This window comes from Periplaneta americana, chromosome 2 (genome assembly GCF_040183065.1).
Source record: "Periplaneta americana isolate PAMFEO1 chromosome 2, P.americana_PAMFEO1_priV1, whole genome shotgun sequence".
Taxonomy (NCBI): Eukaryota; Metazoa; Arthropoda; class Insecta; order Blattodea; family Blattidae; genus Periplaneta; species Periplaneta americana.
The window spans coordinates 134,461,412-134,488,097 of record NC_091118.1 but is presented as its reverse complement, the minus strand read 5'-3'; the positions used below and the strand labels follow the sequence as shown (position 1 = coordinate 134,488,097).

The 26,686-nt window shown below is 35.7% G+C and overlaps 1 protein-coding gene across 2 annotated transcripts in view; it reads right to left on the bottom strand.

Annotated features, from left to right (window-relative positions):
* The window catches only part of Keap1 (kelch like ECH associated protein 1), a 188,180-nt gene extending 166,032 nt beyond the window's left edge, over positions 1-22,148 (bottom strand). The window contains exon 1 of one of the 2 annotated variants that reach the window (XM_069818454.1): positions 21,963-22,148. The gene's annotated coding sequence lies outside the window, so the exon portion shown is untranslated. The remainder of the gene's footprint in view (positions 1-21,962) is intronic. The other variant, XM_069818456.1, reaches the window with a different exon arrangement.
* Between the last annotated feature and the right edge of the window lie 4,538 nt (positions 22,149-26,686).

Sequence of the window (26,686 nt, the reverse complement as noted above, 5' to 3'; positions counted from 1 at the left end):
TGTGATGTTTACTATTAAATCATCACACTGCCACATAGTCCGACTTCTCAAGACAATGTTGAACTACCTAATGACTAAAGTACTCAAGTTGCATTTGCGTAAGCTATTCCATAACATGTTGTTCAAAGTTCATATCCGTAGATTGACGTTATGTTAGATTGACATCACAACTTAGATAAATAATTGGATCGACTTTTAATGCGAGGATAACCATTCGTAAGTCCTGTTTATCTACAATTTTCATTTCCCCAGCAATGTTTATCGTGAAGTTCTCCATTCAACACATGAGGTAAAATTTCCATGTCTTATGGTCAACACGACTCTGGGTCTTCATCTAGTACAGCACAGAATGCCAGTCTGATAACTAGGGCCGTGACATCGGTATATTTGTATTAGTCTCAGGTGAACATACGACGCCCCGGACAGAATGTAGTCGACGTGTTTCAAGTACAGGCAGCGGAAGCGAATTTTACACACCTAAGCAAGCACGTTCCGTGTTTTGTGTACGATTATTGCGTATTATAAAATCAAGACAATACAATTATTGTATAGTAAGGGCTAATATCGGAAAGGTCTAAAATGCTGGTGAGGTTGAGAAATCATACTTAAATTGTCACAAATGTGGAAAAACATAAGTCTGAAAAGATGTTTTTTTTTAATATTTAGAGTTTTGCATTACAGTTTTAGAAAGCCGAAAACGTAAATGGCGTACAATTTTGATTTCTCTATATTTAACTGTTACAATAATTTATTTATCACATCAATTTCGTACCTTACTTTTCTTGCATGCTGTTCGCCTAGTTTCGGTTCCTGCTGTAATAAACAACAACATTCATTTTCAAAGTTTCAAATGAAAATGACCGCCGAGTGTCGGATAGTATAACCTTGTATGCGGAAAAACTGCGTTCAACATGGGCGCATATATAAAATATTTCACATTATCAATTTCATTTCTATATCATACAGGAATACAAAAAAACCGCGGTTTCAATTCATTAAATTATTACTACATAAACTCCAACTTATCTGAAATTATAACCTCAATATGATTTTCAAATAATTTTCATGTTTTCGGCATGACACTACATCAATATTGTAAACACTAATTAAATGAACTAGCATGAACACGGATATACAGTAATTCGGCGGTCTGAGTTCTAACCCCGAAACCAATAGTAGTCATGGGCTCCGTGTATACTCAAGGACGCCTTACGTCATGCAACCCTCTCCACTCATTTTAACGTCGCCTCCTTTAAACGATACGGGACTAAAAATTGAGTCTTTAGTTCATTATATGACATTTCTCTTTCTTTCTTCATTTTCTTTTCTTAACTTGAATTGATATGAGACCAAACACGTGTCATATGTTCATATGTTGGTTTGACTCTTATCTAGCAAATGATATCAAAAATGTCCCGTCATCTTTTGAAACAAAAAGAATACTATTACGACTGATGTAGGAGCGGCTATGTAAAAATTACTTTATATATTTGTGAACGTCTGCCAAACGGTGTTACGATGTTTATGGTTAATATTACTTCGAGTAAAATGCTAAAATTAGTGACCTAGTAATGTTGATCAACACATTTGAAATTCAGTCTTAAAAAAATGCATAAGTTATGATAAAACTATTTTCGTACGTGTCGTTCGAGACCTTGGGCACATTATCTGTGCTGGCTATTAGCCAATAGGGTTAGAAGACTATATCTCAACAAGATTAATCGTGTAAGTTACGATGGAACCGTCAAATTACTATGAGTTAGAAATGTATGGCTATAGTCCTGTATGTAAAATTCAGAGTACCTGAGTTTCGTTGATATGTTCCATATATTCCAGGAAACAGGTTTTTTTATGTTTTCACTTCTCGTGTATGAAGTAATAATAATCCGTGGCGCTACAGTCCGTGAAGGACCTAGACCGACCAGCCGGCTGCTGGCCTCACGCCCACATGCCGAAGCAGAGATGGACGATCATCCAACCAGAATGGAGGTATAGTGTGGTTAGCACGATGATCCCCCCAGCTGGTATTCGGAACCGGATTTCGCTACCTATCGTAGCTCCCCAAGTGCATCACGATGCTGGGTGGGCACCGGTCCCATACACTGGCCAAAATTTCATGAGAAAATTTCTTCCCCCATGAGGCGTGTATGAAGTACGAGGTATTATAACGATGCTAAAATTGTATTTAGAGATTTAAAAAATGGTCCCTATAATGACGTCTTTGTTTTCTCCTAAACTAGTGACAGAATTTTGCTCACAATTAATATACAGAAAGGGTAAAAAATATGAAACATTGAGCTTATAAATTTTTAATTTATAGTTTTGCTTAAACCTGTCGTGTATAGAGTTGTTTCAAATAAATGAACATCTTTTGGACATGTTCGTAAAACAACAGTTAATTTATACAGTATTTCCAATGACACTATATACCTGTAGCCTACTTATTTTTCAAAATGTTTTTATTTTGATCTTATGTATGAAATCATTGACATTTTTAAAAACTACCTCATTCACTGCCAAACAACGCATGTTTCTATCTTGGAAATTGTCTAACGCCTTTGTTTTTCTGAACCGACGGATGCGAGGTGCGAGGCCCGCCTCGCACAAATCCGGACTACAAGAAGAGATAGTGAGTGGTTTCTATAAATGTGAGGCGCGCAGACCTCGCATCTCGCATCTCGCAGTTATAGAAACCACTTACTATCTCTTCTGTAGTCCGGATTTGTGCGAGGCGGGTCTCGCATCTCGCATGCGTAGATTCAGAGAAACCAAAGCTTTATACTTTCAGCAAAGTAAGTCCACTGATCTGTTGCATCTCATAGCTGATTTTTCGTTTTTGCTCTTATAGGTTATCTGACAGTTTCGATATACTCTCCATTTCAAATAACTTCACAAGAAAAAATAGAATGGGGTCAAGTCAGGGGATCTTGGAGCCATTCTCTGCCAATTCATCTTCCTGGAAACTCTTGATGCAAGTAATCATCATTCCCCCTTTCCAAATGTGAGGGAATATCATCTTACTGGCACCAGGTAACTTCCACAGAAAGCGTATCAAGAGTTTTTTCTGTATTACTGTAACTTGTTTTGGTCTTGCACACTTCAGCTGTATTTAACACTTTCAGTATATTGAACTTTTTTACAATTTTAGATACTGAAAATTGACTAATTTCTTTCTGGATGCCCTTCATTAAACAAAGTAAGTAATTCTCTATTTTCCTTTGAGATTTCTGTTCTTCAAATCTAAAAAGATTTGAGAATGAAACCACTGTTTCCAATTGGATTCAGTCTATATCACTGCTTATGAGATTCAGGGTCACCTTTATTCTCAATAGTGATAAGCTATTATTTATATGCACTTCTCCTTTTTTAATTATTCTTTGAACCCATACAATAACAACAAGCAAATAAATAAGTGTTGTGATTTCATATTCGTATATTTTAAGATCCGGAGAATACACAAATGAATGAATAAATAAAAACAGAGTAAAATGATATAACTGTGCAAATTTTAAGTTGAAAAAAAATCCCCTAAATGTGAACACTGTTTTACTTGATAAGTACTATCCCTACGATTTTGATTTTCAATCGTATCATTAGAGAAACTGATAAAGAATGACACCTCTTTGAAGTTTTCAATAAAATGGACAGCTTTCTTGCAAATTAAAAAATAAAGATTAACACGTATTGTTAATTCCTGTCATTAGGAAGTCTAGCAACCCTGCTGCCGTGACTAAAGGGCGAAATGCTACTATTCAAACCTGAGTTTGTGTGTGTGTGTGTTTTCGTTAGTGAGCCGGCGATGCGCTGTTGCCAAACTACATAGACTTTCAGCCCAATTTTCTAAATAATCATGCACTTGCTTACAAAACGCATAACAGGTCTTTTTTATTCATTTTAATGAATTCTGTTATCTCTTTCAATCTGCACAATTATATCACTTCCATCATATATAGGGCGTCATTAAAAATACTTTTTGTACATCCTGTACAAAATGAAAAAGTACTGTTTTACAAATATCTGCAAAAGTATTCATTTAGTACCTTAAACAAGCCTTTGGAGTAGCTCTGGCGATAGCGCGTTTGCCTACTGATCCGGAGCCGGGCTCGTATGTAGGTTCGATTTCCGTTTAACTGACTACCTGGTTGGGTTTGTTCCGAGGTTTTCCCAACTGTATGGCGAATCTCACATAATCCGTGGAGAATCACTGGCTTCATTTCTCCAAATACCACCCCGCTGCCACAAATTCCATCGACACTAAACAACCTAGTAGCTGGTACAGCGTCGCCCAATAACCGACTAAAACAATACTTCAAACAATTCTTATAGGCATGCAGCATTTTTCAATGAAACTAAATGAAAAGTTATTATCAGGCTTCGCATTTTTGTGACGCTGAATTTATCGAGGAATATACTGGGTGTTCAGTTCAAAATGTGTCATGGCTCGCTGTATGCCGTCATGTGGCTAGCCGATGAGCCTAGAGAATTCAATCTTCCTACACTTCCGCAGAGGTGTATAACCTGTGAGGCAGAGAAGTTGCCTAGCAAGTACGGCGTTCATTCTGAAGAGTACGTACCGATACGTACGGTAACGCCGGTAGTGGCAGGAATGTGAACTGTTTGGAAATACGTACTGTCGGGATATGGGGAAAGGGTTAAGACGATTACTTACATATTTGTTGACATTAACTTCGACGGTCAACATGGACACGGAGCATTTGATTTGTGTTGTGGAATGTTACCGTACGCAACCGATGATAACAAATATCCTGAGTACGACTTGCCGGCGCAAAACACAGTTCGAAAGAGGTTATGGTAGCACACAGACCTTACAGACCGCCATCTGTTGCTACGACGTTCAAGTTATACCGTACACGTTGTCAAGTTCAGATTGAAGAACGCCTTAAATAATAGGCAACTTCTCTGACATATAAGCTGAAACTCGCTTCAAATCGGTGACCCTACAACAGTGACGTCATGACACACTTTGAAATGAACACCCAGTAGCCTTGTATGGAGGGAGTTCAAATGTCTGGCGCTCACTGCATAAGTGGCGGTACAGTAGGCCTACGGCGAATGTAAATAATGGAGCATATCATGACAACACTGCAACTTAATTTTAATGGTTTGCGCAATCAAAACTTTTTGAACAAATATGTTTGCCATGCCAATGATTACAATTTAATTTCAAAATTAATAATCTGATAATAAATATACCGCAGAAGTTTTATACATGTATACAAACAATAATTTACACTTATTTATTGAAATAACTACTATTACAATGACAAAAAATATACATTCTAAGAATATGTTACTATTCCTTACACAAAAATAATCATTTCCAAATTCCGAAATAAACAATGGCAGTATAGATATTGATGGCGAAATTTGTCTCCTGGTGCACCTTCTCTATGACAAGGGGATCACAATGAACTCATTGACATACAAACATATGTAACCAACGTGCACTTGTACATAACACACGTCAGAACTCTTGTAACTTGCTTGCGCCTTTGACTGACATCATTAACGTACCAGGAGAAACTATTCCATCCAATATAGCTCTTGTGACAAATATGCGAAGCCTGGTTATTATCAACGTTCTATACTTTTTTTTTACTCAATCTGTAGGCCTATACGAGTCAGTTCGTCCGGGAAGATGCATATTATATAAAAAATATAATTATATACTTCTGTTACTACAATCTATATATATTTAGACTATTTATATATATATATATATATATATATATATATATATATATATATTAAACTCTTGCACCAAATTGCGTAAAACAATGATTTAGTCAAAGTCAGATTACTTATTTTCTTTTTTATTTCTGTCTTATTTCAAGAAGAATATGAATATAGAGAAATGAAACAATGTAGTACTTCTTATGCCTGTAAGAAGATGAAAAAAATCAAGTCTCTAGGTTGTAACACAATAGAGCTTATGGATGAGAGACGGAGATTGGAAGCTTGTCCGCTATTTCAGTTGTATGATCAAGAAGAGAAAAGGAATTGATTGGGTCACTGGCTAAGAAGAAACTACCTACTGAAGGATGCACTGGAAAGAGTGGTGAACGGGAGAAGAATTCGGGGCAGAAGAAGACATCAGATGATAGACGACATTAAGATATATGGATCATATGCGGAGACTAAGAGGAAGGCAGAAAATATGAAAGATTTGAGAATGCTGGGTTTGCAGTGAAAGACCTATCCGGAGGCAGAACACTTCTGTATGTATGTATGTATGTATGTATGTATGTATGTATGTATGTTAAGAAAGCATGCATGATTTAGTAACAGTGAATGCATATTTTTATACAATACATTCGTTAAATTTTTGTAGAGTGTGAATGACAATGTGACAATGGATGACATTACAGCTTCATCAAGTCAACAAGTAAAAACTCATCTGCTGCACTGTCAGCTATTTGATAAGCTGCACGCTGTACCACTAAGAGGCATGACACTGCACGATCTCTTCGAGATACCCGTTAATTGATACGCATTCATTTATCTCCCAAAGAAGATACGAATATTTATTGGATTAAATATACACTCTAAGTCTAAGTGACATTATTCGAGTATGCTAAAAGAACATCTAAAACGTTGTTAGACTTACTGAAAGTTGCAGAAACAGAGTAACTTGCAGCTCAATTAGTTTGTCTTTCAGCCATCTGCACAAAATTTTCGTCAGATTCCGCTTAACCGACTCCAAATTAACTATTGTAAAATTCATAACGTAGTAAAATTACAACGGTTTCAAACACAAGAATTCATTCAGATTAAGGGGGAAAGTAAAAGGTGAATTATGCAGAAGGCATATAAGTTGGACTTTTTACATTGCTGCTGATGAATGTAGCAATTCATGGCGTTTCGTAGGTTGACTATACCTATGTCTTCAAGTGGACAAGAAGAGAATGAAAATGTTTTCCTACTCGTTGAGGTCGATCAAAACGGCTGAAACCTTCTCACTATCCCTTTTTATTCTCATTACGAATGCTGATTAATGTAGCAATTCATGGCGTTTCGAAGGTTGGCTAGACCTATGTCTTCAAGTGGACAAGAAGAGAATGAAAATGTTTTCCTACTCGTTGGGGTCGATCAAAACGGCTAACACCTTCTCACTATCCCTTTTTATTCTCCTTACGAATGCTGATTTAATGTAGCAATTCATGGCGTTTCGAAGGTTAGCTATACCTATGTCTTCAAGTGGACAAGAAGAGAATGAAAATGTTTTCCTACTCGTTGAGGTCGATCAAAACGGCTAAAACCTTCTCACTATCCCTTTTTATTCTCCTTACGAATGCTGATTAATGTAGCAATTCATGGCGTTTCGAAGGTTAGCTATACCTATGTCTTCAAGTGGACAAGAAGAGAATGAAAATATTTTCCTACTCGTTGGGGTCGATCAAAACGGCTAAAACCTTCTCACTATCCCTTTTTATTCTACTGACGAATGTAGACCCAACTTTCAAAGCGTTGTGAATTCATATAGCTGCTTATCACCAACAAATGAAAAATATATATCTTCTGAACATAAAACACGGTGATTCTTCGTTCAATAAAACCATAACATCTTCTACAGAAGCAAAATGTCTTGACTAATCAGTCATACTATGCAACTTCTATGTTTGGTACATATTCGTCGGACAGAAGTCCTCGAATTTTGGTAAAAAGTCAACTATGAAAACAGAATGGCATAAAAAATGCCAAAAAATAACTAATGTAAAAAATGGACAGTGATTTGATGTCCATCGTAAAAGCAATAATAAATACCGGGTGGTCCTATAGAACTTCCCTGGTTTAAACCGCTTCTCAACAGAAAAAGGAAAATGCAGGTTCTCTGTAGCTTATCTGCTGTTGCTACCGCTTTCACAATGCGATCACGTAAGTTGTTGAGGACAGTCACGGTGTAATGACAATTCCCTTAACATAACCTCAAAGAAAAATCTAACGGAGTAATGTCGGGAGAACAAGGAGGCCATGTTATTGTACCGCAGCGTCCAATTCAACTGTTCGGGAAAGTGTTGTCCATTGTACGCACAATGATGCTCCAGTGAGACGGTGCTCCATCTTGTTGGAAGATTATGCGGGGCTGTTCGTGTCCAATCTGTGAAAATGCGTTTCTTCTAGCAAATTTAGCATGTCTAGGTACTGAGGTGCTGTGACAGTAGGTTCAATGAAAAAGAAAGGCCCAATTATCATATCCTGCATAAGACTATATGTTAAGAGCTGCCTCGAATATGCTCCATGACTATACGGGGGTTCTGAGAGCCCCATATTCGGAAACAGTGCCCTTTAACTTTCCCAGACAAATAGAAAACTGCCTCGTCAGAAAATATAGCATGACTGAGAACATCTTAGTTTCGTTAATGTTCTCCAAGATCTCAATTGCAAATTCTTGTCGCGGTTGGCTTGATTCCTTATAATTCTTTTGTAATCGTCAGAAAGCTATCACCAGTGCCATCCACATCAATGACGAAAATATTTCAGTTGAACTTACCAATAAAAACGATAAAAATTTCCTGAGCCATGGGTCTTCCCTGCATTGACAATAAAAATCAGGAATGTGCGGAATTAAGATAAGTGAAACTTTTTTTTTTCGCAGAAAGTCTGCACTAAAATCGTTGTGCCCGCTGAAAATATAAAGCAGCGTATCCACGAAGCGAGGCTTCCCAGCGCAGCCGCCTCTCGCGGCAGCCTCGCTTGCTGTTTGCCTTGCGGTTTTGTCCTTTTGGTAACCAGGAAAGAACGCAAAGTATCGTAAGCCATCAGTTAGTGCGCAGGAACTGAGGCAGTTAACATTGTGTTGCGTGATGGCATCTTTACCAACGAACAGTCTACGCGGAGCACCTTTGATCGCATTCAAAAACCGACTGAAATTGGCTTAAGGGTTAGGCACCAAGCGTCATGAGGCAGCCTCGCTTCGTGGATACGCACCTTTATATTTTCAGCGGGCACAACGATTTTAGTGCAGACTTTCTGCGGAAAAAAAAAAGTTTCACTTATCTTAATTCCGCAGTATTATCGCTAGGCTATCATAATCCCATGACGCCGAATGACATCTATAGTGTTAATACGTCACAAAATAAATAAGCAACAAAGTGTAAAGAACACACGCTTCCTCATTAAGCATTTGGTTTTTAATTAAAATAAAAACAAAGTCATCATAAAGTTCTGACAATTCAATTGTCCCCAGACACGTTTATGTCCAACTTTATTTCTGAATATAATAATTATGCAACAGATATTAAAATTTGACGCCATTTAGGGTTCAAAAGCGAAGTTCCTTATTGTGCCCAAAAATAGTTTACCATGTTGTTTAATTACATAGATATTTCATTCAGCAAGATCAAACATCGCAAATTCGTTCACATTAATAAAGTTTTAATAATAATTACATACGCAAATGCAAATGGCATTTAATAAAACTCTGTATTTTTCTATTTCTGAATATAATAATTATGCAATAGATATTAAAATTTGACGCCATTTAGGGTTCAAAAGTGAAGTTTCTTATTGTACCCAAAAAAAAAAAAACAGTTTACCATGCCGCTTAATTATATAAATATTTCATTCAGCAAGATCAAACATCGCAAATTCCTTCACATTAATAAAGTTTTAATAATAATTACTTACGCAACTGCAAATTGCATTTAACAAAACTCTGTACTGTATTTCCAGTATTTCTCATTCCTGGAAATTTATCTTTCTGAGGAAGTGTATTGAATCACTGGCCTACATAGTCCAACAGCTTATCGCATTTAAATTCCGCTACTTTATTTCGTACAGTAACTTTACACTACATACACTAAACATGACGGGGAGATAACACTGGAATTACGACACACAACGTAATAAAATGCGGTGCATTTTCATGGCGAAAGCTAGCGAAGAACTGAAGTACCTACAATTTACTGAGCAATAATTAATCAACGCAACATGACAGGGCAAAATATTTGTCTCTTTATGTTGATAAATGCTTGGGTAATAAATCCTGAAGTTTATATACTTGTACAGCGGAACATTTCAAAATGTGTACAATATACTGCAGAAATCATGTTCATAGTGTGAGACTTAATGCTTCAGCATTTGAATTTGAAACTTATCAAACACTATTAAATAGCAATTCTTGTGTATTTTACATTTTATCTTGAAAACGGGCCTGAAGACTTAGAGAATGAGATGAATCTAGCTATTGTTTGCGGGTGTGAGAAAGGGCCTCAACTTAGGAAAACTCATCAAGGTGGTTAGGCCTAAATAACCAGATTGATTTCTACTAACTGCTAATAATAAAACAAGTCTAAGGGGCACATTTATAACCCGAAAAAAAAAACTATTTACAAAACAGTAATACATGAATTAACTTACGTTTAATCTCTTGACCGTGCCCCTCGCGCCCCGAATTTTGAATTTCCTGTGGAAGTCGACGGATTTTGATGAAAGTGGGTTAAGCTTACAGCAGTAAAATTTTTGGAAATATTCAACATTTTTTCCTCCATTACTGTATCTTGTACAATAATGAAAATTGATATGTGTAAAATACTGTCCTTCTACTGTATGAAAAAAAAAAAATTACGATTAAAAAAATTATTTATATTATTTTAAAAATTCAAAATGGTGGCAGTTCACTGTGCAATGATGAAGAAGCGTTTCCCTCATAACTCAGACATTTTTTAACTTTTTCATGTTCTCTTTCTTTTATTTTATTGCTGAAACTCATGTTTACAATGTCATGTTCTTTCAACTACATTCATTAATAAATAATATATTTTTTGTATTTTGTGTTAGAAGAAAATACTGATATTTGACCATTTTATAAAATGAATTTATTTTTTATCAGACAGTCTATAAAAAAATAGAGAAGTGATTTTGCATCATATTGTAGATTTGACATGCATAAATACATACGAGTTCAAAAAATTTCATCACAGAATGTTAGATAGTTTTTTTTTTTTTAGTTATGAGGGAAACGCTTCATTACTGGACAGTGAACTGCCACCATTTTGAATTTTGAAAAAAAAAAATACACACACACACACACACACACACAGGAGGACAGTGTTTTACATATACTAAAATTTTCATTATTGTACAAGATACAGTAATGGAGGAAAAAAAGTTAAATATTTCCAAAATTTTACTGCTGTAAGCTATACCTAACTCCTTAATCTACCGTTTTCAGGTGCGAGAAAGCGATTTGGCTAGGACTCGATTTGGGAAAACTCAGTTGGGGGTTCAATAACCAGACTGATTTCTGTGAGCTAATAATCAATTAAAGCGATGGTCGGTCTTATAGGTATGTATTGTATAATTTATCATTATGTATTGTGCTTTAATACGAAATTAATTAATGATACATACATACATACATACATACATACATACATACATACATACATACATACATACATACATACATACATACATACATACATACATACATACATACATACATACATACATACATACATACATTATTGAGCATCTTTCTTTCGGTGTTGATTCTTTAATTAATTTGTGCCTGATTCGTCTTAATGAATTTTAATAATTTTCACTTAATATTGCCATATTTAGAAATAACATAGCAAAATATAAAATGTTTATGACCTCGGCCCCCCTTTGCCGACCGATGAGATGGTCGGTCTCCTAGGTACATACTTATTCCCCTAATACGGCCGCTCAGTTGGTAGAGTGATAACGAGATTTTTCGCATCAGCAAAACTTTCAGAAGATCTCCGAGATCCACTCAGCCCCCCTGTAAAATTGGATGCCGAGTCTTCCCCGGGGTACAGCTGGTCAGAGTGTGGTACCGACTAGCGTCATGCATTACAGGCGCTATGTTCGGTTCAAGTTTGTCGAGTATGGCGAAGTTCGATATTCGTCGATGTTCGCTCTGCAGGAGGAGGCCTGTCGTGTTTGTTCCACCTTGTTATAAAAATATTTGTTGTCCTTCACTCGTGTTCTAATCGCTTAAGAATTTTAGCACATATCTTGCGATTAGTTTTCATTTCTGTTCACATGAAATAAGACGAAGTTTTTAATGTCTTGGTTGCCTGTCTCATGTTCGAACATTGCAGGACACCAAACCATCTCACTCTAGTGCCGAGGTAATGAAAACAATGGAACTCTACATACATGCCTCCCATGCGCCTTCATGGTGTGTAGAGGAGAAAACTGTGTAAAGAGAATAACTTCATCCTTGACTTGAGGTGCTACTACAAAAATGTCAGAAATCTATTAAAAAAAAAAAAGAATGGGGACACTCTAAACATAGCTGATGTCAATAGCCCAGAATTTATAGGCAAAATATGGAAGACTATCATTTTTACATAGTAAATAAATAAATACATAAGTAAATATATTTCTTAAAAAAATATTTGATTTCATATAAGCAAGTGAATTGGGTAGGTATTGGATACACACACATACACATATTTGTGAAGTAAATTATATTTACGATACAGTAATTAGCGATACTAATGTCTTTAGAAGGTTTCTCAACGTTGTACCACTCGGGTATCCGATTGTGGAACAATTTTACCTCTAGAATCTTTACCAATGGGACTTTTATTTTGCTTAGTACTAAGATCATTTGGCTTTTAGAGGACCGAACTCAGGACGGATCCATATACTCAGGTTTACAGTGGTTCATTGTGGGCCTCATATATGCGATGATTGTTCGAAGTACGACGGATGTCCTCGGTGGCATTCGTGAATCCGATGCTGACAAGTGGACCATTCTGCCTTAGTTCTGACAGGCCCAGATTCTACCCCCAGACGAGAGTCCCAACCTCCTTCTATACCAGCATCGGAAACACGTAGGCCCAATTGTATAAAACTCCCTGACTAAAGATCAACTTTGATCGAAGATCGAAAAGTAAACCGAGTTCAGACACTTCTTCTACTGTATAAAACTTTTCTGCGATCAAATTACCTTGGTTCAAATGCAATCTAAGCTCACGTGAAAAGGATTTGGCATCATCGCCTAAACAGGTGAAATACGTGATGCGCGGACCATGTTATACTGGTTTGTTCAGTGTTGCCAATCTAGCGATTTTAACTCTTTTTCAACAACAATTTCTTTTAACTTTTATATTGCTTAAATATGGATTTAGTGACCTTTTTAGCACCCCATAGTGACAAAATTTAATCTTTCTTTGTTGATAATGAGAAATCTAGCGACTTTACAACTACTTTTTCGCGACTTTCCGTATTACACTCTGTTGGAGACACTGTTTTTTTTTTTGCAATGTAAATAATGGCGGACAATAAGAAGAAGATTGACTGTTCTCCAAGTTGTTATCATGTTATGGTGTTTGATACTGCTAAACATAATAAAGCTTTATAAAACGACAATTTTCGTTTAGTAATACAGTTAACTGAACATTTATGAATGTACCTATCATATCCATTAATAATTAATGTTTGTTATAAACATAATATAATTATAGGTTATGTTATTTGATACTGCTGAACACGATAGAGCCTTATAAAATATACGAATGTTTGTGTATTAAGGCAAGAAATTGAAAGAAATATATATATAAATGTACCTGACATATCTATTAATATTAATAATAATGGATATTTTATTTGCACAATCTTTCACTCGTATATTTCAAACAGAAAAGAAATAACTGAATTTGGATCATCTAACTTAATCGGAGAAATTTCTTCAGTCAAAGTTGACTTTAGTTTGAGACAAATTAATCTCAGATTAGACTTTATACAACACAAAATTCCAAGTTCAGCTGAAACAAGGATCAATTTAACCTCTGATCTAAGATTATACAATCGGGCCGTAGACTATTACCGCCAACACTTCACCCCAGCCTATTTTTTTAGCTATTGCAGATGACAGATGAATTGAGGGGGAAGTGGAATGCTTGTGGGAGAAAGCCCCTTTGCAAAGTGTGCTTTGTTCATCACAAATATCATGACGACCAGGCCGGGATCGAATCTGAACCACCTGTATGGAATATCAGCGCGTAAAGGCGTGCTATAAACGTGTGCAAAATTAATTAATGTGACTATTTAAGACAAATATCTCATTTTTTGGATAATTGTTATCCTTTAAGTGACAGTAAATTACAATATAAAGTATTATATGAATAGCAATATAATTCACATATTGAAGGAACTGAATTGTTACGAAACGTCAAAACATGTTAAACGTATGAGAAAGTAGGTCTCACCTTCTTCTTTCTTAACACTGTTAACTCAGTCCACCGTTTCTGAAAGTATTTCAGAACCGCAACAACGTAGGACAATAACACTACCCCCCCCCCAAAAAAGCCATACCTCCGCCATAAAAATAGGTGATTCTTAACGAAAAAGTTGCGCTGATTTTGAAAGTCGCCATAGAAATCTAATATCACGCCAGGTTAAAAAGATACAAACACATTTAGATTCTCACATACGCGGTTTCAGATAAAATATTATGTTAGATTAATTCTTATGATAGTTATATGATATAATTCTGTATTCATGCTAGGTTAAGATTAATTCACAAAAATGTAGTTTTATATGCATGCAGTAATATTTGGGCCATATTTTAAGGGAACATATCTGCAAGTTTGCTTAAAAGTGTTTGGTAGTATGTGATTTTCTCTTTACTCTGCCCGCTCTCCCTCACAAGAAACAAATAGTAATCTCCCATCATTACTGAATCCTTACGACCTTGGTACTTCTTCTGTATGATGGAAATATCTTGATGAAACCGTTCAAGTTCATCACTAACATCACCCAGATTTTCCGGAAAAAAGTTCAGTTGTGAATGAAGGAAATGCATTTTCAAAGACATTCGATAACCCATATTTTTGTAGCATTTCAACAAATTTGACACCAAAGCTTTATATGTAGTTTTCTTCTTTTGTGTTTCCGAGAAAATCACGCACAACCCTTTTAAATGATTGCCAAGCTGCCAATTCAACCGTCTGTAAATTTTTCTCAAACATTTCGTCCTCCATGAGTTTTCTGATTTGAGGTCCAATAAAAAACACCTTCTTTCAATTTTCCGCATGTTAACTGTGGAAACTTGGCTTGTAAATATACTGCATGAATCCACTACTGTCCTTGTTGAGTGCTTTAACGAAATTCTTCATCAGCTCAAGTTTTATGTGTAAGGGAGGAAAAAGAATCTTATTAGGCTGAACCAATGGTGTTTCTTTTACATTACGTCCTTCCGGAACATATTCCTGTCCACACCTGTGGAGTAACGGTCAGCCGCGTCTGGCCGCGAAACCAGGTGGCCTGGGTTCGAATCCCGGTCGGGGCAAGTTACCTGGTTGAGATTTTTTCCGGGGTTTTCCCTCAACCCAATACGAGCAAATGCTGAGTAACTTTCGGTGCTGGATTCCGGACTCATTTCACCGGCATTATCACCTTCATTTCATTCAGACGCTAAATGACATAGATGTTGATACAGCGTCGTAAAATAACCCAATAAAATAAAAAAAACCCATATTCCTGTCGCTTGTCCCACTGTTGTACCACATAATGTTTTTCTGTAGCACGGCTGTCCCACAAACATAAAAAACAATATTTTGTGAAACCAAGCAGCAAGGTCATCACATATCTTTCAACAATGAGCCTCATATTTTAAAATGCGCACAATTTTAGTATAATTTCATAACTTTCTACAGAATGGAAAACCGGAACAGATGGAAATTCAATACAATTCAATACAATTATGAAGTAACACTGCTCTTAAGCTAAATTTAGATGAATCTATAAACAATCGCCAGTCATCTGGATTATGTTCAACCTCTAGTTCACTCATTAAACCATTAAATCTACATACGAGTAGAAACACGTCATATTCTCACATAAGTTACATTTGACGTTTTATGCAGAAATGTAATATTACTTTACAACCCCAATAGAAGTGTCAGACCGATCGCTACCTGGGTTTATCTTTTTGCAGTGTCTACTTCTAGAAGAAAATATAGATTTATTATCGGTATCCTGATAACTGACAAAGACTTGGTTAGATGGTGCAACAAATAACACATGTTCATCTTTACATTTTGTAAGTAAGTAATCATGTAGAACAGGGGTAGCCAAAATATGACATACGTGTTACCAGGTGGCACGCGAACTCGTTTTCGATGTAGGGTATCTAAAATATATAAAAATTGTGACGTGATGTGATATTTTAAGCACTATTTTCAGAATCTACGTGTGAAAATGGATTAAAAACATCTATTTTCTTCACGGAGGTAAATTTCGTGTTGGGTAGTGAATAGTCGGCATTTCTTGACTCCCGAGTTAACCTCTTAATAGATAAGCAGGGCGGAGGGGTAAGACATTATCTCCCTCCCCTTAGCCATCACTTGTTCATTCAATGTTAAGCAGTTTGAGTATCCTCCTCCTCCTCCTATCTACTCCTTTATTGTGAATAGCGGTTTGCTCTTTATACAACGTAATCTTTCCCGACAACTGATGCAGGGAGATGGTTTCTATTTTCATAATTCGAGCACCACACTCCACAGACGACTCCAATCTCACACAACTGCAAACACATATGGTTACGAGAAGTAGGAAAGTATGTAGATAATTTTTCTGAGAGTTCTCTTTATTCGGAAACAGGGTTATACAGCGTCCATTAACTCTTTGGGAGGGTCTCTCAGCTTTTCTTTTCTAACGAAGGAAGCCATTCCAAGAATTTTTATAGCCCTCGACAAGTTTTGAACCCGCAAACATAGGAGGAAGTAAAATTATTACTACATCGTTAAGGACGACCAGACTATTAGTCAAATCATGTTAATCTGTTGAGAAAGTAGATGCACACTTCCCATAAATATTTTCAACTGAGATCTCGGAATAGATTTTCCAATGACTTCATCTCTCTTGTTACGTGTATTACTCATTACAGGGTTTAAATACTTAAAACTACATAACATATCACAAGTTTATGATCAGTATCACATTATTCTATATAGCGACGAAGTCGAAAGTTCTCGTCTTCCACATGGAAACTTGTCACACGCACACTCGAAGTTTTGCTCTCACTCCTCTCACTTCACCGACAGATTCCGATGATAAAGTAAAATTGTAACATTATAATTCGACTATTATTTCACATTCTCCAGCTAAAAGTTTCTGATTACCTGCTTATGGTCGGAGGGGATACAGAGCTTCTGGAAAATTCGCAATTTAAAGAAAAAATAAATCTATATATACACTGTAATACGAGCCAGACAATTTAATACGTAATACAACAAATCACGATGAAAATAATCTACTAAGCCTTGAAGTGAATTGCCATTGTGTGTTTTATATGGATCCTGAAACCGTGCATTGCCACGAAAACACGACATCGATAATTTGTACTCGTAACATCACAATAGCCTACTTGTTCCTTACTTACGGCTTTTAAGGAACCACATACCGGTAAGCCCGCCATCGGTCCCTATCCTGTGCAAGATTAATCTATCATCATATCCCACCGCCCTCAAATCCAGTTTAATATTATATTTTCATCTATGTCTTGGCTTCCCCAAAGGCCTTATTCCCTCCAGCCTTCCAACTAACACTCTATATGCATTTCTTGATTCGCCCATACGTGCTACATGCCCCGCCCATTTCAAACGTCTGGATTTAATGTTTCTAATTATGTCAGGTGAAGAATAAAATGCATACAGTTCTGCGTTTTCTAACTTTCTCCATTCTCCTGTAACTTCATCTCACTTAGCCCCAAATATTTTCCTAAGCATCTTATTCTCAAACATACTTAACCTCTGTTCCTCTCTCAAAGTGAGTGTCCAAGTTTCACAGCCATACAGAAGAACCGGTAGCCTAATATAATTGTTTTATAAATTCTAACTTTCATTTTTTTTAGAGCAGACTGGATGATAAAAGCTTTTCAACCGAATAATAACACTCATTTTCCATATTTATTCTGCGTTTAATTTCCTCCCGAGTATATTTGTTACTGTTGCTCTAAGATATTTGAATTTTTCCACCTCTTCAAAGGATAAATTTTCAATTCTTTTATATTTCCATTTCGTACAATATTCTGCTCACGAGACATAATAATATATTTTATCTTTTCGGGATTTACTTCCAAACGTATCTCTTTACTTGCTTCAAGTGTTTTATATAATAGTTTGTGGATTTTCTCCTAACATATTCACGTCATCCTCATAGACAAGCTGATATAACCCGTTTAATTCCAAACTCTCTCTGTTATCCTGGGGTTTCCTAATGGCATATTCTAGAGCGAAGTTAAAAAGTAAAGGTGATGGTGCATCTCCTTGCTTTAGCCCGCAGTAAATTGGAAAAACATCTGACAGAAACTGGCCTATACGGACTCTGCTGTACGTTTCACTGACACTTTTTATAATGAACATATAAAAATGTTAGCGCAAAATTAGCAGAAGTATGAAGAAGGTAACAAACACTTTAATGAAATTTTTTTTACGCTTATATAATCACTGATTAACTTTAGAACTTCTTTACTGTGTTAATATCAGGAAAATTACCTGACTGACTGGTTTCAACGTCGTATTCGTCATTGTCCGAAGCCTAGGCGTTACGAATACCAGGTTGAAACTAGTCAACCAGGTAATTTTTCTAATATTAACACAGTAAAGAAGTTATAAAGTTAATCAGTGAGAATTTTCTTTAATAAAATTACGAATGTTTGCTCCTCTCCTGAATACGTTCATGACAGTTTTTTTAAGTTATGCACGAGTGCATGGTACTATTTCTCCAATGGCCAAAGGAAAACATATAGGGTTGCATTTTTTCGAGCGAAATCAGGACATGAGAAGCTAACTTAAGAAATTTTCTAGTAAATATTGCTGCACATTCCCTAATCAGTTGAAGTTTTCAGTGTAAGTATGTTGGTAAAATTATTTCTTATACAGTGTTCTTTTTTATTACGGTACTTGACGTTATGGCGTATTAAATATGCTAGGCGTATAGTTTCGGGACGCACGTTAACTCTACTTTTTTGTATTAAATAATGCTGAATTTTCAAAAATAAAATCTCTAGTTGACTTACCAAATCATTTTTGCGATAAACGTGAATATTTTTATTACTGATTTTAATGTTGAATATTATATTTGTGTTTGGCAATAAACTCTGTGGCTCCAAGGCAAAAATGTGATTATATGTCATTTATTGTAGTTTTTCAGAAGCGAGTATTTAAAGCTGTATAAAATTGTAGTAATCATGTTTCATAACAACGGGTTAGAGAGAAAAATAATTGAGATATGCATATCATCTTTTACCACAATAAAGATACTAACAGTTTGCACAACATATCGTAAAATCTCTTTTTCTCCTAAACTTGACTAATCATATTTTGTCTAGAATCACAGAATTGCCTATTGCACTATTACGTGCTCAAAGACTGTACTGTATTCTAAATACAAATACAAACACGTTCTCAGCCAATAACGAGCAAATTTTACACTCAAGTACACAATAAAATTAATGTTGTATCTTACTCTAAACGGGGACGCTTAATATTCATCCGTCACTGAATCAACGCTGCGCGGTGTTCGGCGGGGAAGAAAGGGGATGAAGAGAAATCATATGGCTCCCCATGAGAGAGTAGAATCTGCTCTTGCTGCCCAGCCCTGGCTTAATAGACAAATATAGTATAGTTATAGTTAGTGGGGTTTAAAAAAGACGCGTCAGCTACTCTATTTGCACCCTTTGTACGTATATGCAATAAAGGCCTATTTTATTTTCATTGAAATGTGCATTCAGTATATTGCACGACCAAATACAATTATTAAAATATCAACCAAGACATAATTGTCGAAGAATGTCATTGTTATAGATACTTCAGAATGTTGTGTAATTGCCTGCATACACTAAAAAAAAACACACACACACACAGACACACACACACATGAATTTCTGATCTCCAGTAAAATACGAAATTTAGAAGAAAAGTAAGCACAATAATTTATTATTTTGTAGCCAATATGATATTGTATCTTCTTCATTTTATAAATTAACGTCGTATTAATATAAATATAATTTTGATAACCTGCAAGAACTTCAGAAGTAAGAAACCAGAAGCCACATTTGATACAGAAATGGAACCAATAAGTACCTAATTACTAAAAATACAGGAAAAGCTAAATACAGTACAACTCGAAATGAATGGAAATGACATATGAACATGCAATTAGCAACAAGAATAACATATATGAAATTATATAGGCTATTATTACCAATAAAATGTCAGTCAGTTGAAATTCCGGTAGCAACTTTAATTAAGTTTATTGATGATAACTAACGTTAATAAAAAAAAATAGAATCTTTAAGATACTCAATCAACATTTTCAAAATAATTATAATAGCCCTCTAATTTGTGCCTTCCGTTGAAAATAGGTAAATCCAGGTTTAATAACGATAATAATTTATAGCCATAATCAAAGACATCATCAATATTTGGTTTTTACTACTATCAGGCTGTTATACGAAGTGATGAATTCAGATAAGTTCGGAAGGCAATTTTCCTTCGGAAAGAAAATTATTTTTTTTCTCTGGGATTCCAGAACTGTATAACGAAACATGACGATAGAATTGTTATTCGTTTCCCCTGAAGCTTCATCCATTCCCTTATTCCGATAGAGAAATGAACGTCTGAATTCAAGACCGATCGAATAAAAATGAAAAGTCAACTACGTCTATACAAATGTGAATGAAATTTAAGAAAAAAAGTTTTTCATCAATATTGTTACAAAAATTAAATCGAAACTATTTTGAACATGCAACAAACAAATGAATTTAATAAATAATTATAAATTCACGAAGTAGGCCTATTGACCACAGATTTTGCTTCCAGTAAATTGCAATTAAATAGCCTATCACAGTAACTATGAGCATGTAATTTAATCTAAAATATGGTTTTCCTTTGTTAGAACGACATACAGTAACATGCCCTTATTACTTGTGCCTTAACAAAAAAGAACGAGGTACAGTAACATGCCCTTATTACTTGTACTTTAACAAAAAATTGTCAACATCATACATAGGCCTACCATACTTGTCAAGGAAAAGTCTACAAATATTGTAACTCATACCCTTAACATTAAACATTTATACCTAGAAACTTTCGATTTGATTAAATTAAGGCAATTACATTAAATTTGGTAGTAAATTTAATGCAAACAAAATATTTTATTTCTACAGACATGTGTATTTTTATAGTTTCTTTAAAAATGTGTCATTTAAATCTATTAGCTACCTAAAATTATTTTAAAACCAATTCAATTAGGCCTACAGTTTTGTAAAATTTTAAATTGTGTTCAAATAAAAATTAATACTAGACAACGAATAGCTACTTTAAAGTACCCTAACTAAATATATAGTGTAAAGACTAAACTGTCGCTCATTCTGTCTAGAAAATTTGACACTCAAGGACTTCAGGCACCGCTGGAATAAAATTGTTAATGTAGACTTCTAATGTTAATGATATCCTACAAACGCGGGAATATTCTCTGTTCTCATTGGGCAACATTTCTAACAGTGTTGATTGTATTAATTTTGTTTATTGCTAATGAAACACGAGGGAGTCGTTTCCATGCCAATTTCGATAAGAAACTTGTACATTGGTAAGAAACTACAGTATATGTATACATGAGATTAAGGCGTGTAACCTAAAAGTGCAATGTAATTCTCTTATGTCGAAGAGGGGAGAGGCTCTTTAAGAGTAGCGTAGAGAATTACACTACTCACTATGTGGGAATATAGACTTCAAATTATACTATTAAATTCCTACATTCGCAAGAGTAAAATAGACAACGTATATTATCAAGTAATTTACAATACGATAACATTTGAAATATGTCATAAGAGTGTCTCGTGTCATACGTATATAAATATTACGTTGCCGAAGGAAATAGTCAAATGAATTCACTTGAGCAGTTTTTCAATCAAATGGAACATACAACAGTCTACTATAGACAAAATATATAAGTACCTGTCTGATTTTATCCAATTACTAGATGACTGGTTGTCCCACATTTCTTTAAATAACTTTTTTAATCACAAACATTATACTTGCTTCCAACAGCTGACAAATGACTACACAGATTGCCACATTCTATTTGAAAGCACAGTACTTCCGCATGTCATTTCAAAAACATTAAATCCTCATGGAAGCATCACGAGTAAGAAATGTTTCCATTATTGAATTAAAGTGTAATCAAGTTTCAAACAACAGACACTTTTTCAGTATTTGTATTATGTAAATGTGGCGGTTAATATAATATTAAGCCAAAGGCTGAGTGTTAGTTAAAATTGTTTTGGACTAGATAATAATGGTAGTCACAGTAGTTTCTGTATAGTCAATATCGCAACATTGCAAAGGGTTGTTCAAGCACCATCTATCGGAAGAAAGTTGTGACCAATATCGATATCGTGTTTCCGAGGTAGTTTTAGTAATTAAATATCGCCATAAGGAGCGCTGCTTGTATCTTTGTGCCACGGACTCTGCTTTGTGCAACTTGTGCAGACGTCATAGGGAAACATACGCCGTACAGAAGTAAATCATACAATGGCGAAGCATGACTTCGTCCAATATGTAAGCGATCGAAACAGACCATCAGTGCCTATTTAGCGCTCTCATAATGAATGTTAATTCATTATTATTACCTGTTGTCATTAACATCTCACCCCCTTCATGCCCACATCTTACACGTAGTATTGAGAATGGTTAAAAGATATCTCACCTACGATTTTATGATCGTGTAAACGAACTTTCCAACCATGGAATAAGTCAGAACCAAAGAAAAAAAAAAAAATTGACAGACTTTGAAAGAGTTCCGCTAGTTCTCAATAGGTGGCACTATTATTGGGGCGGTTAAATACGTGTCAGGAAAAATGAGTATGTAGATTAAGCATAAATTAGTCTCATAATTGACCATATCATCGGTTTCCAGCTAAACCCAGTGTTATTTTACAATCGGTAGAGTGAGATGAAAAATTGAATTCTATAATGCGGATATATTTATGTATTATTGTCAACACTGACTATTATCTTCGCCATCTATTCATAGAAGTAATAACTAAAGAAGCCACACTTACACCAACAAATTATAATAAAGAAGAAATGCGCACAATTGTGCATAGGTTGTTAGATATTCTTCCGTGCTAAGTTCGGTCACAGTTTTCGAGCACTCGGTACACTGCAGGACGTGGTACTTAACACACCTTGCACCACAGAATTTACAGATACACTTCTCGGGCTCTGTATGGAATTGAGTTGTGCTGCACACTTTGAAGTGAAATCCATGTACTGCTAGCCTTATTACTAAATTCAAGACAGTCTCCAATATTCAGACCATAATACAGAAACAAAGATGCCCACCGCTTCGGTCCAACCATTTCCATATATCATATAGATGGTTTCGCCATATACTTATTACAAAATAGTTATATTTTTCGTATTTATTAAGTTGAATTACTAAATTGTGTCTTGAATAAACATCTAGCGTTAATTTATCAGCAATGTTAGGTTCAATTTCAAAGGCGAAACAACAAGATAAGTGAGGTACGAGCAAGTCCTCACCATTGAGCTCTATACCAAAATGGAGTAAACACCGTATATTAAAATATTGTGCCACCGTGGAGGGACGTTAGCGCTGCATAACTAGATGTAGTTTGTGTTCAAGAAAATGTTGGTAGTACGCTGCATTGACATTTTGATCTTGAGGTACGGCATGGCTAATGATAACATCTTCACTGTCGTATGCCACTATCAAAATGACTTCCATGCACTTTTTGGATGTGTTGATCCTTTGTGATGCCATTCATTAGACTGACGCTTTAGTTCAGGCTCGTATGCTCGTGCCCACGTCTCATCAATGGTGCTGCAATTTTTCTCATGTGGAAGTTTTTCTTCAAGATGTGCCACACAGTTTGATAACTGAGTCCAACTTCTCGTACAGTCCAGCGATAGTCACAGCAAGGAGAATTCGCACTAACTCCACTTGTTCGTCACAAATGGACTGGCGACCTGTGTGAGCCACATGTGCCGTCTCATTCTGACCCATATGAAATGCAGAGACTCATCTTGCAACCGTCTGTTACGGTAGTGCATCGTTGCCACAAGCTTTAAGTAACCCTTGCTGACATTGGCGTGCATGTTCTACTATGTGCTAACGTTCACATTTCTTGAGAGGCAATCCACCTTTCATCTTGCGTGATAATGCTCGTTGTCATGTCGCAGAAGTAGTGGCTGAATTGCTACAGAGATGGGATTGGGAAGTATTGGAACATCTTCCGTATTACCCTGACATGAGTCCTTGTGACTACGACTTGTTTCCACGGTTAAAATAACCACTTAGAGTCAAGAGGTTTCCAGATATTGCATAATATTAAATATTAATTCAATACTTTGGCCTACTTGATTAGCGAAATTGTGGTTGAACGCTCCATAGACACTCGTAATTGTGATAATCTTCAATAAAGTTAATCATACTTGCCGCCATTTTCAGCTTGAAAGTCCAGCATCACCAAACAAAAGAATTTTCAGTTTATTCACGTCGCTGCTCGCTACATGCTACTGTTAAACGAAATACGCACAAGATACCCACGGGCGGTGGGTATCTTTTAATTGCCGCATGCGCTTTAATGTTAAATGGAGAAATGCGTTTCATTCACTCTGATATGCATTTCTTGAATGATTAAGTTGAAAGAAAAGTTGAATGTATAGATGCACCTAAAGGGATTCGTTGCCACAGTGTGGACGGATTCCTTGCCGTTTTTCTCAAGAAGCGGCTAGATCTCAAGCATGGAGTGATCTGAAGTAGAAATGTTGGACCTCATAGAAGCATATAAATTATGTTCAGTTTTGTGGAATCTTGGAGATATAAATCATAATAATATATTGTAATAAAAACAACGAAACGTGTTAGCGAACACGCAAGATGAGGCAGGGCTCCAAAACGAGCGAAAAATCAAGATGATAGTACAAAATTATTGGTAATCGCCGCTGGAATTTTACAAGCCACTGCTGGGAGATTAAACACCAATGTGGAACAATATGAAGTCAAATCATTTTGTGCTTTCCTTTCAATGAAAATGATGGCATATCGTGCGACTACTAGGAAAGGGGTTCAGCACGCTGTTTATGACATTCTGATGAAAGCAGAACGAGGCTCCTTTGAAAAGCCAACTTACTATGGATAAGAACGTTTTCTTTCATCTGCACCATTATTTGATATGTCTTTCTCCAAGATGGGTTATCCTAGACAATTTACTCAACTCAGGAGCATAACTGACGAGCTCTCAGGACCCGCGATGCTGGGAGCTCCATGGGCTCAAGGGGGCCAGAAAACCGTTCAATAGGTCCATTATACCTGAAGACATCATTTCAATTTTGAATAACATTCATATTGCATCATTCATGCATTCCAAATGCATACTCTTTACAGCATTCTTACAATAGTTGTGTTTCTTTCAACAATCACTTCTCAAGTTGCAATAATATTTTTCTTTCCGATGACGCAACGTTAATCCTCATTCCTCTTCTCCAACACGTGTTCAACTTTCTCTGTCCTCATTTCGCACTAACTAATAACTTCATTATCATGAGCTTCATGGAGTTCTGTTTTAAAGGAAGCAAAGAGGAAATCTCAAATTCCTGGGAAGTAGACCCTGTTTTCAAAACAACACGGCAATGACATGTTAAGAAGTTCTTTGATGAATTGGCAGTTGACGAACGATTACAGAACGCAGAAGATAGATGCCGAGTACGGTATTTGATTTTAATGGCTGCTGGGATATCATAATTATTCAGCAGCTTAAAGTAGTCCTACATTTTGGAAGCATGAACGACATCTCAGCTAAATTCTCGCTGAAACTCAGCATCTTAACTGAGAAGTAAATGATCGAAAAAGCCAACATAGATTTACTTTGCGAATATTATGCTACAGATTTATCCCCTACTTTTCCTCAACAACTGATTTTAGTTTTCGATCCATAATAATGAAAGAGATTCGTAAACTTTCAACAATAAAGGAACTGGCCGAATTATTAATTGTAAAACAATTCTGCTACTGCCAGCAGTGTTCCTGATCTGTGTACAGTTCTGCAGTTTACTATATAGGCACTACAGCAACGGTCGAGCGCTCATTCAGTAAGCTAAAAGTTAGTAAAGAGTTCAGCTACATAGTACAATGTAGATTGTAGCAGATGAGACTGACAATGAGTTCATTATCTATACTCGTCATTGAAAGTGAAGGAAGCAGGAATATTGACGCCAAGAAAGTCGTCAGTGAGTTCCTGTCGACGAAGCAACGGCGCTTTGGAAAATTATTATTATTATTATTATTATTATTATTATTATTATTATTATTATTATTATTTGGTAAGTTCAAGTTCACCATTGAAATAATATGGCTTGTATAGTTGCGAAAGATACATTGTTAACACAGCAATATAACTTTGGGCGTGGGCTGTTATGAGCCAGTACGTTGAAAAGCTTTTGTTTTATTATTATTTTTTAATTAAATGAATTGCAATTTTTATGGTATTTATTTATGTATTTTTCGTTCGTATGTCTAATTTTAAAATAGTCTTCTTTGGCGTTTGACTATTATTAGATTTTAAATATTCTTTGGCAATTAAATTTTTATTACTGGAAAAAATAGGTTACTCCATTAGAGCACTTGAGCACGTGAACCCCCAGTAAAAATGTAG